Source organism: Quercus suber, unplaced genomic scaffold (assembly GCF_002906115.3).
Source record: "Quercus suber isolate HL8 unplaced genomic scaffold, Cork oak 2.0 scaffold_584, whole genome shotgun sequence".
Taxonomy (NCBI): Eukaryota; Viridiplantae; Streptophyta; class Magnoliopsida; order Fagales; family Fagaceae; genus Quercus; species Quercus suber.
The window spans coordinates 411,733-422,090 of NW_027070029.1; the positions used below are offsets into that span (position 1 = coordinate 411,733).

The 10,358-nt window shown below is 33.3% G+C and overlaps 1 long non-coding RNA gene and 1 pseudogene across 2 annotated transcripts; one reads left to right on the forward strand and one right to left on the reverse strand.

Annotated features, from left to right (window-relative positions):
• Positions 1-236: 236 nt before the first annotated feature.
• LOC136063837 (pentatricopeptide repeat-containing protein At2g02980, chloroplastic-like) lies at positions 237-2,820 on the reverse strand (annotated as a pseudogene).
• A 2,366-nt stretch (positions 2,821-5,186) lies between these two features.
• Positions 5,187-6,792, forward strand: LOC112039206 (uncharacterized). Of its 2 annotated transcripts, XR_010625496.1 has the most exons (5): positions 5,187-5,434; positions 5,581-5,642; positions 5,909-6,053; positions 6,263-6,369; positions 6,469-6,792. It is a non-coding gene; the product is annotated as an uncharacterized LOC112039206 (long non-coding RNA). The 2 variants fall into 2 exon arrangements; XR_002885965.2 differs by having other exon boundaries at positions 5,195-5,434; positions 6,263-6,792.
• Positions 6,793-10,358: the final 3,566 nt, after the last annotated feature.

The following is a 10,358-nucleotide window of genomic DNA, read 5'->3' on the forward strand; positions in this document are numbered from 1 at the left end:
CAGAATATTTGGTGCAGCATATGCTTACCGTTATTACTATTAATTTATCACTTGTGTTGTGTGAAACAAATGCCCATGATTAGCCTTTCACATTGGGAGTTTGGGACGAATTTGGGACAAAAGTATTGACTTATTTCCACAGCTTCATTGGTTTTGTCTGTATTTTTGTGAAAAAAATAAATTTAATAAAATTATTATTTACTTATCATATTGAAACAACTAACTTTGACTTCTTCTTTTTCCTTGATACATAAAAAGTTACAGAAAACCAACCACAAAAAATAGCAACAAAAAGACACTTAGACCTGTAAAATGTCCTCATTGAGAGCAGGAAAAACTTCTGCCACCTCATTTTCCTTAGCTTTGTGTTTAAAAGTTGACTTTAAAAGTAATTGATTTGCCTAAATTAATAAAGGCTTTATTCCACTTTTTGGAACCAATTTTTTATCTGTATAAATCAACAAAAGGCTTTATTCCACTCTTTGGAACCAATTTTGTACAAATAGATTCCAAAGATGCACATTCTTGCATCATACATTTGCCTAAACCCAGAAGCTGGTACGGATCATCAACTTGCTAGATTTATATAATTCATTACTCATTGTTGATTATGACTTGTACAATTTGCTGTATAGAGACAATCCCCACATAGATTCTTCACTACCCGAATTTTTGTACCAGGGTGAGAGTTTAGAAGTCCAAAAGCAATAGCCTATTTCTCACTATGATATCTTAGAGTAATTTCTTTGTCCTCATCTTCCATGTCTTCATGAAAACTAAAGAAATATCAGTAACATACCCAACCAACTTCAATTCCTTGACTAACTTGTCAAGTGCCCGGAGCAAATCTGTAGAAACAGATTGCACTCCCTCCCCAGAGAAGAATTCATGCACTACATTGTTCAACTCCACTGAACTACACCCAGGTACCTTCACCACCCCCTTGTCTTTCATCAGTTTCCTCAAATAATTCACATCTTCCCATCTTCCAGCCCTTGCACACAAGTTCAATAAGATTACAGAGTCTCCTCCATGAGAGTCATCCAGTTCAAAAATTCATCTAATCACTCACTTTGCCAATTCTACATTGCCATTGCTGCTACAAGCAGATACCAAGGTTTGCCAAAGTATGGGAGTGGGCTAAATTGGTAATCCATCGATGAACTTATAAGCCTCATCTAAGTGACCAGCTCGACTAAGCAAATCCACCATACATCCATAGTGCTTGATACCCGGAATAATCCCATACTTGTTACTCATGCTATAGAAATGCTCACAACCTTCCCTTACTAAGCCAGTGTGGCTGCAAGCCTTTAAAAGACTCAAAAATGTAATCTCATCAGGTCGCACTCTCACCCTCTTCATTTCTTCAAACAATGATATGGCGTTGGAACCATGCCCATGAGTTGCGCATGCCATAACTATGGCTGACCAAGCCTGTGTATCTCTTACTGACATGTTCGCAAACTGCATTATGCCATCATCCAAGCTTCAAAACTTTGCATACATATCTTAAGAGCAGTTTTGACCTTTACATATTTATCAAAACCATGTATCTTCACATACTCATGTCTCCACCTCCCTAAGTCTAATGCTCCTAACAAAGCACAAGATGAAAGTATGCTAAGCAGCGTTACATCAGTAGGCTTGAGATCACTCACTTGCAATTCACGAAACAATGACAATGCCTCATTGGGCCGACTACTTCGAGCATATCCTGTGTTTATTGCATTATAACAAACAACAGCGCGTTCACATCATTGCACTCAGTATACATATTTATCAATGTGGGACATACATATATGTTATGGTTGAGACCAAGTTTGGTAGCAAGGCAATGCAATTGTTTACCTTCTTGCAATACCTCAGAGCTTGCACATGCCTTGAGAAGAGAAGGGAAGGTATGGTCATCAGGGACAATGCCAGAGCATAGGATATCAGAAAAGAGCAAAATGGCCTGAAGAGGGGCATTGTAGCGGAAGTATCCACGGGCCATAGAGTTGAAGACGACAATGTCTGGTTGGAGAATTTGGTCGAACAGTTTGTGGGCATGGTCCTGATGAGCTTGGTGAGGACAGTAATGTCATTTTGGAGGTGGGTTTTGATGGTAAAGGCTTGGATTTGCTTGAGCTCTCTGAGAGAAGTGCAATGGGGTTAGAGAGACAGAGGAGAAGAGGTTATTATTGTGTTGGGTTTTGGAGGAGAAGAAGAAAATGGGCTGATTTGGAGAGCGTTAGCTGCTGCCATATGTGTTGGTTGTGTTGTGTTGTGTTTGTTTTTGTGTGACAGAGAGGTTGTGCAGGGAAAGACTTGTCAAGTTCGCATGGTACTCACGTCCATGTAATTATTGCTTACTGGTTGTGACTAAAGGGACCTTGTCTACAAAACCAACATGGTCATTGGACATCTTATTAGACAGCATTTACGGGTATGTTCCTTCACTTCCTTGCTTTCTATCGGGCACGGTGCAAGTGGTACTTAAGATCGACCATTTTAATAGATATTCAAATTTTCGCATTCTATGAACATTCCATTCACGTCTTTTTTTTTTTTTTTTCTTGATGAAATGGAGTAAAAAGGGTATACTAATTTTGGATCCTGAATACCTAACAAAGTAGAAGTCCAAGAATGACATGCAAAATAAAACGAAGTGATCAATTGATATCCATGATTGCCCAGATTTACAAATTCAACTAAGGATGTGGCAGAAGACAACTTAAGGTCAGTTTGGTAGGTCAGAAAAATGGGAAGATGGAGAAGACACCAGTTTTGCTTCATGTAGTTTTGCTTCATGTAGATTTAGTATAAAAGAAATGTCACCAAAATGGGGATAGGCAATTAGAATATTAGATAAATGGCAAGTAAGTAAGGGAAAGGACATTGACGGGGGGCTTTATACTTTTGATAATAAATAACTAGTCTTGTAAAAAAAAAAAAATACATTAATTGATTAATTGCAATATTTTTTAAAACATAGAAGGAAATATAAAAGACGAATTGCATGTATGTATTAGATAAACATAGGTAGTTTGTTGATACGTTGGAAAATTTTAATATTGTTGAAAAGATCATTCTAGAGTTTTCGAGAATAATTTGAAAACTTTCAATCCCATAATTTTTTTCCTCGTAATTCTCCTCTTCTAAAGAAAGAAAATTCTAAAAAGTAAAAATCTAATTAATTATTATGAGGATTATTAATTGTTTCTTTTTCCTATATTTAATAGGGCAAGAGAGTTGTTCATACTTTGGCAAGGACATTACAAGCTGAGGACTAAGGAGGTCTCCCAGGTTTGCCTTGAGGATTATCCTCCTTTTATTCTATCCCTTTTACAATATGATTTCCATGCTCAAATCTCGAAAAATTGACTATTGTTTGTTATAAAATTAAAACAAAAAAAACTTTATTTTGTAACTAATGAGACAATCTCAAAGGAGTTTTTTTTTTTTTTTTTTTTTTTTTTGAGAAGGAATCTCAAAGGAGTTTGCAACCCTTAAAATTTAAAATAGTTTGTAAGTGCACAAGATTAGTTGATGTAGTTGATTAATTTATAACACGAAATTTTTTTACTGTTACTTATTAAAGTAATGTTATTTTAAATTATTTTTTAAAAATAAATTTTATTTTGGTTTATTTCATAAAATTATGTCATTTTGTGATGTGATGTGGTGTTTAGAATTAATATTTAAATGCAAATATTTTGTATCTTGGACCTGTTTGGTAGAGGATTTAAACACAATTATTTTTTTTTGGAAACCATAAAATGATAGGTTCCACACTAGAATCTATAGTTAATTGATCCTTTCTAAATACAGTTTTCATAAAATTATTTCCTATTTTCCCGATTGAAAATTGGATATTGGAAACGGCCAAGAAGATGTTTTCAAGATACATAAAATATTTTTAATGACATAGCCGGTAATAAATTGAAAATAATGGACCCCATAGATTTGCCCAAACTCTTCCATCTCTTAATTTAAGAAGTTTACCTTTATCACAAATTTGAATTTTATCATATATAAAAAAAAAGTACATTAGTTTTATTCCCACATTTCAATTTTGAAACTTACCGTTGCCCCAAAAAAAGTAATCTACACATTACTTGCTATAGAATGATTTTTTTTCTTTTTTAATCTGAAAGTAGAAATGGTCTCCCAAACATTATTTTTTTAATATTTTGAAAATTGTTCTTAAATGTGGAGCCAAACACATATAATGTAAAAATTATTCTTTGAAAATTAGTTTCACTTTCTCTTTCATATTCAATTTTTTGAAAATTATTTTCATACTTTTTTAAAACAAAACAAAAATCCTCCTACCAAACAAACCCTTATTTATTATATGAAATTCATTCACATATTAAACAAAGTAGATTTTCTTGATATGTTTAAATTAACCTTTTTTTTTAATAAAAAAAAATTGAATGTTTAGGGCTTTAGGAATTATCTTATTCTTTTATGGGAACTTTAGGCATTATCTTAGAATTATCTTTAAATTTTTTACAATTCATGAAAAACTCCTTGTAAGGATACCACTTAATTGAGCATGCAAATTGCTCATCATGTATTATTCCCTTTTGATTAGAAAAGGAATTTAGAAGTAGCTTATTGAACTACTCAATTAACATGCTTAGTTTTTACTTCACAATTTAAATTTTTTTTATTATGGTACAATTGATTTTGATAAATTTTTTTTTAATTTTTTTTAAAAGAAGTTACTAAAATTGATTCCATTATAAAAATCAATTGAAAAGGAACAACATAATAATGTATTATTAATAAAATTTTCAATGAAATTTATATTTAAATTAATGATAATAAGTTTAGAAATTCTTTAAAAAAAATTATGTTGGGAAAAGATTCCCTCCCATTAAATCCTTCAATTTCCTCCAATTTTTAGTCATATGCAAGACACTTGACATTTATTTAATTTTGTGTGATTGATAAAAATTGAAAGAAACTTGAATATTTAAAAATGAGGGCATCCTACTCTTATCCCAATCTAAATTAGAATAAATTAGCTTAATTAATTGGAGGAATTTCGTAGGAAAAGAACTGAAGTTCAATTTCTCATTTTTCAATCCTTACCACCACTGCATACCTTTGGTGTGATGGTCACTCCACAAGTATAAGTGCTTATGAGGTGTGGGGGGCAAGAATTAAGTCACCCTCTGTCTCCAAGAGGGAGCTTCACATACATATATACTTAGATTAAGTTAGAGTAGGAATCAAAAAAGAAATTCTTGTAACAATTCAATTATTTAAGAAATATATTACTTTTTATTTTTAAGGGAAACAAATAAAATTTACTTTTTAAGTACCACGCTGTGAAAGACCGAAAGCCCAGAATCAAAAGCATAAAAATGAGTTTTCGTTCAGTCTCCTACGACTAGCTGAGGTGCGGTTGTCGGCGATCTCAGCTCCGCCACTTCTTCAGGTCTCTCTGATCTATTTAACACTCCGTTTGTTTCCCGAAAATTTTTTTTTGAACGAAATTACATTTCCTATTACTAATTGTTTGTTTGTTGATTAATTTATTGATTTACCGGTTTAATTGAGAAAATTTTTGTGTGAATTCAATAGATTCTTCATTTGTGAAGTACACTGTGGTGCCAGTGAATTTGGGGGAACTCACTTTGCTCAAGGTAACTTTTCTCTCTTTTTCTCTGTTTATTGAGAAAATGAATGAAAAAATATCATGCTTATGTGGAAGCTTGGTGGTTTATGTCTATATATATGCCTTCGATTTCAGAAAGAGCAACAATTTTACCCTAGAAAAAAATTCAAGGTAAATTAAAGAGGAACAAATATAAAACGAGAATTAAAACTTTGAATCGTTTGTTATTTAAGAGTCAATCTCTGATTGGAGCATTCTATTGGAATAAATGTGTTCTTGTTGTGAATCTTGTAGTTTCAGTAGAATGTGGAATCTTGGGTACAAGGATACCAATCAAAAAAACCTGGGAAGGCTACCATAGAATGCCTCACAAAGATTCAAGCTTTGACTCATTTTTGGGGTTATAATACGTATTTCTTTCAAAGAGAGCCTTTATGAGGTATAGTCTGCTGCAGAAGAAGTGTAATAATATGTTTCTTCATTATTCTAGTATGAGTGATATGACGTTCGCTATTCTAGTTTTTTAGCACTACTGTTTCTCATTTTTTTTGGGTACTATAGTAGTGTTATTGTTGCTTCTCTCTATATTTGTTTTGAGTTCAAATTTTGCTCTGTTGTGCTGTGCTCTCATTTGCTTACATGGTGCAGTCAGTGCTCTTCAAGATCTATACAGGTCCTTGAACAACCCATCAGTGCTGAAGGGAAGGAGAGTCATGGACAGGAGTGTCATGTTTTGATTCATCTGTTATACACCTGTAATCCACTTAGCTAACCTATTTTTTCTACTAACAATGCCACATTGCCATAGAAGCCCAAAACCTTACCCTTCTATGGTCTCTACTAATTTTATGCAGTAAAATTCAAGGACTAAACCTCACTGGGTGGATTGGAGGCCAGCTTAATAACCTGCATCATTTGAAGCACCTGTAACTGAAACTGCCTTGTCATATTTAGCTCTTGTTGAAATAGTACCTGTACTGTTTATTTAATTCTTTATTCTGGTTTCTTCTTTAGGGGTGTCAGCTTCAATAACATAGGGTGAAACTGTTTAGTAACAGGAAAGGCAACTGTTATTTGTTTATAAAGTAACATTCTGGTTTCTTCTTTATTCTGTCTTAGGCATTATATTTGTTTATATAGTAACAGGAAGGGCAACTGTTTCTTCTTCCCAGGTTAAACGGTCTAATTGGTCTTCTTTCTTGTAGTGGTTCATTTGAAGAGTTCATCACGCAATTTAAGTTTTAAGCGTTGGGTTGTTAAAAAACTAGATATGCTATACTGTTTACTGTTTACACAGAAGAGAGGAATTGGGTATCGATAAGACGATAAGTCTGATGCTAGAAATACCCCATTATGTCCACTTGATTGTTCTTGTTGTTTTTGAGGATACATGCAAAAATCTGTTGGGTGTAGTTGCTTCCTTTGATCCAGTGAATCAGATTTTCATGTAGTCTTGTAACTTTTCATTTGCTGTTTTGTTGTTATAATTTGAGGGTATTGGAGCGCAGCTTTCTTTTGCCTTGTATGCTAGAACTAGATTACATTATTATTTTTATATAATTCAATCAATTTTGTGCTCATGATTAAGCATGTTTCTAAGTATGACTTCTTTGAATCCAAGATATGAATCTTTGTAAGTTTTGAGGAAGAATTCAATGCAGTTAGAGTCATGTAGTCTATCCGTTAGTCAAACTAATTCTCTTACACATTTAGAGTTAACAATATATAATTATTACATTTTTGCAGTCCTGAATTCATGGTGATAATACAGATATAAATATGGATTTTTCATATAACTCCATTAGTTCTTATAGTTTCATTTACTTGAATGAATTGTGTGATGCACTCACTTTATTGCTTAGCATCCGAAAGTCTTTTTTACGTTATTGTGAAGTTGATCTTGGGCATGTCTTGCGACAACTAATATATGCACTGTTGTACATTTGGCTGATACAGGGTTCAATATCATAAACTTTTTCTATTTACATCTTTGCCTGATATAGGGGTTCTAATAAACTTTTTATTTAAATTTTTAATGTCTTATTGCCTGTATAACGATGGTTCTAATCTCTTTTGTGAACAAATGCATAATTAAAGTTATTTTGGAGGATGTTGTGCAATTTTTGTAGTTGAAACTAGGATGTTATCATGACAAAAGTTGCTGTTGACTGGTACAGAATTTTATATATTAGCATTAACTCAAAAATTGAAGCTGGTTTTACTTCATTACTATGTACATCAGATATTTTGATCTCCTTTGTCCAAAAAAAGAAAAAAACAAAGGTCTTTAGTCACCATTTATGAATTACCTAGCTTGAGTTTCAAAATCAACCCTAGGCTTGTGGTATATAAATTCCTTTTTGTTGAATCTGGTCATTTTCTTTTGTTGTATCAGTATTTGTAAATCACAACCATTGCTGCACTCTCCCCACTGCCATAATTTGAACTCCTTCAATATCATACTCATTTGGGAAATGGGAACTACTGTGTGGATACATGTCCATTTTCTACTAGCTTTGACATTTAGCTTTTAGTTTTTCTTGTTTAAGTACAGCTTTTTCATTTACCTTAATTTTGTTTTTCTGACTTTTTCAAAGCACAAATATACCTCAATCCACTTTCCAGCAAAAAGCCAAATAAGCTTATATATGTTGACAAACGAATTACACTCCTTCATCTAAACCATCTGGGGTCTATTCATTTTTAATATAATATAGTTGGATCTCCCTTGTCAAGGAAATGCTCTATAATCTGTGTCATAACCAACTCCAGTAAGGTCCTGATTTATCAGGCAGTGTTGCTATGAGTTCCCCTAAACCAAGGATGCGAAATCTTCCCATCATGGGCATGTTTGCATGTACCCAAGATCAAAGGGAAATGTTTGAATATCTTCCTACTGTTTCATTCAAGGTTGGAGTGTCAAAATATGCTCTTTTTATTATTGGTTTATTTTGTGAGTTGGACAGGCTTAGTGGTAAAAAGACACTCAAAAATCTAGTTGCCATTCTTTATTATTGCTTCCACTGACTTGTAGATTTCTCAATAGCTGTTCTTTGCTGCACTTTGCAACTTATATTGATCGTGATTGCTTGCTTAAACATCTCTTTCGCCAGGAACATTCAAGATAATTCTTTCAGTGGCATTATACCAAAGCATTGGCCAATCTACTAGATTATAAGCCTCGTATCATATTCACCATATAAACATGAACCCCGTCCTGCCAAAAGTGTTGGTATAAGCACACCAAAACTATATACATCAGCATTCTCAATTAAATAGCCCATACGCGCATATTCAGGCATTGGGTACCCATGTTTTCCACCAATATGAAAAACTTGTACATGCAATTGACCTTCGGGAATTGACATGGAGACTGAGAAATCAATCAATTGGGCAACATTGTTCTCATCCAATATAATGTTACCCAGCTGAATATATATGTATGGATAACAGGCCTGAAAATGCAGTGTAGGGATATGCAACTGCATTAGCTATGCCCATTGCAATCCTTAATTTGCATTTCAATGGAAATGGCTCAGAGTTAAGTCCCTTAGTCGATGGGATACAAATACATTTGGAGAGAATGATTTCTTTTACAAATTCATACACTCGAATCGGATTTTGGGTCTCTAAGCAACATCCTAAGAGTTTTAGAACATTTTGGTGGACACTCATTTGTGATCTAATGTCAATGTCTTTGATCATCTCTCCAAGTATAGCCCATGATCTTTTGCCATATTTTTTAATTGAAAATAAGTGATCTTCCAAAGAATCCTTGTAAAAGTGAAAACCATCTGCATCCAAAAAATTTGAAATGGGTCACAGTTGTATGTTGCTCTTCTAAGCTCTTCAGCAGAGAAGAAGATATGAATAAGATTTCTTTCTCCATTGCAAAAGGCAATTAACTCCTCTAATAACATTCTTCGATTCTTCATAAATGGTGTCTCTGTCTCCTCTTTGGCTTCCCTCTTCATTTCAAACATGAAATCCTCTTCTTCATCAAATCCTTAGGTTACATATTGGAATATTAATATAAACGCAAGATATGATAAGACAAGACATGAAGAAGCTGTAATCAGGCTTTACATGAAGATATTTGGAGATCACTAACCAATCTTTGCTTATAGATCAATCGGCATGCACAATTTAGAGTTTGAAAGTTGAAACAAGTAGTACCGTTCCACAATGTAAATCATGAATTGGAAATATTTGAAACAAATTACCTACCAAAATATCAATGCTTAAAGAAGTGGGCCAACATGTCACGACCACATATTGCAGTAACAAAGCATACCAAACCAATGTAGCTATTAGTTATCTTTGCTGATTATTGTTAGAACTAATTATGTTTGTGCTTATACTTCAACTAATTAATACATGTTGGTGCTAATTAATACATGACTCAAGGAAAATACTAGCCATGTTTGTGCTTATAGTTCAAAGAATTAGTGTAGTCACAATTAAGGTTCCTCCTTAATTGAGTGTGTGTTGTGCAAGCACTGTAACACAAAGATGATATCCATTGTGTGTTTGAGTCACCACCATTAACTCCTCAAGGCCAACCAATTGGCTCACGTGCTAGATGCTACCATGAGACTTGAAAAAAAACCTTTAACCTAGTTCTTAACATTTTTATTTTTTTTCTTATTTCTTTCCATACATATAAAAGAAAAAAAAAATCAACTCAATATAAGTTGAATAATGCATAGATCCTTAAATTTATAATTTAATTCTAATAGTCTAA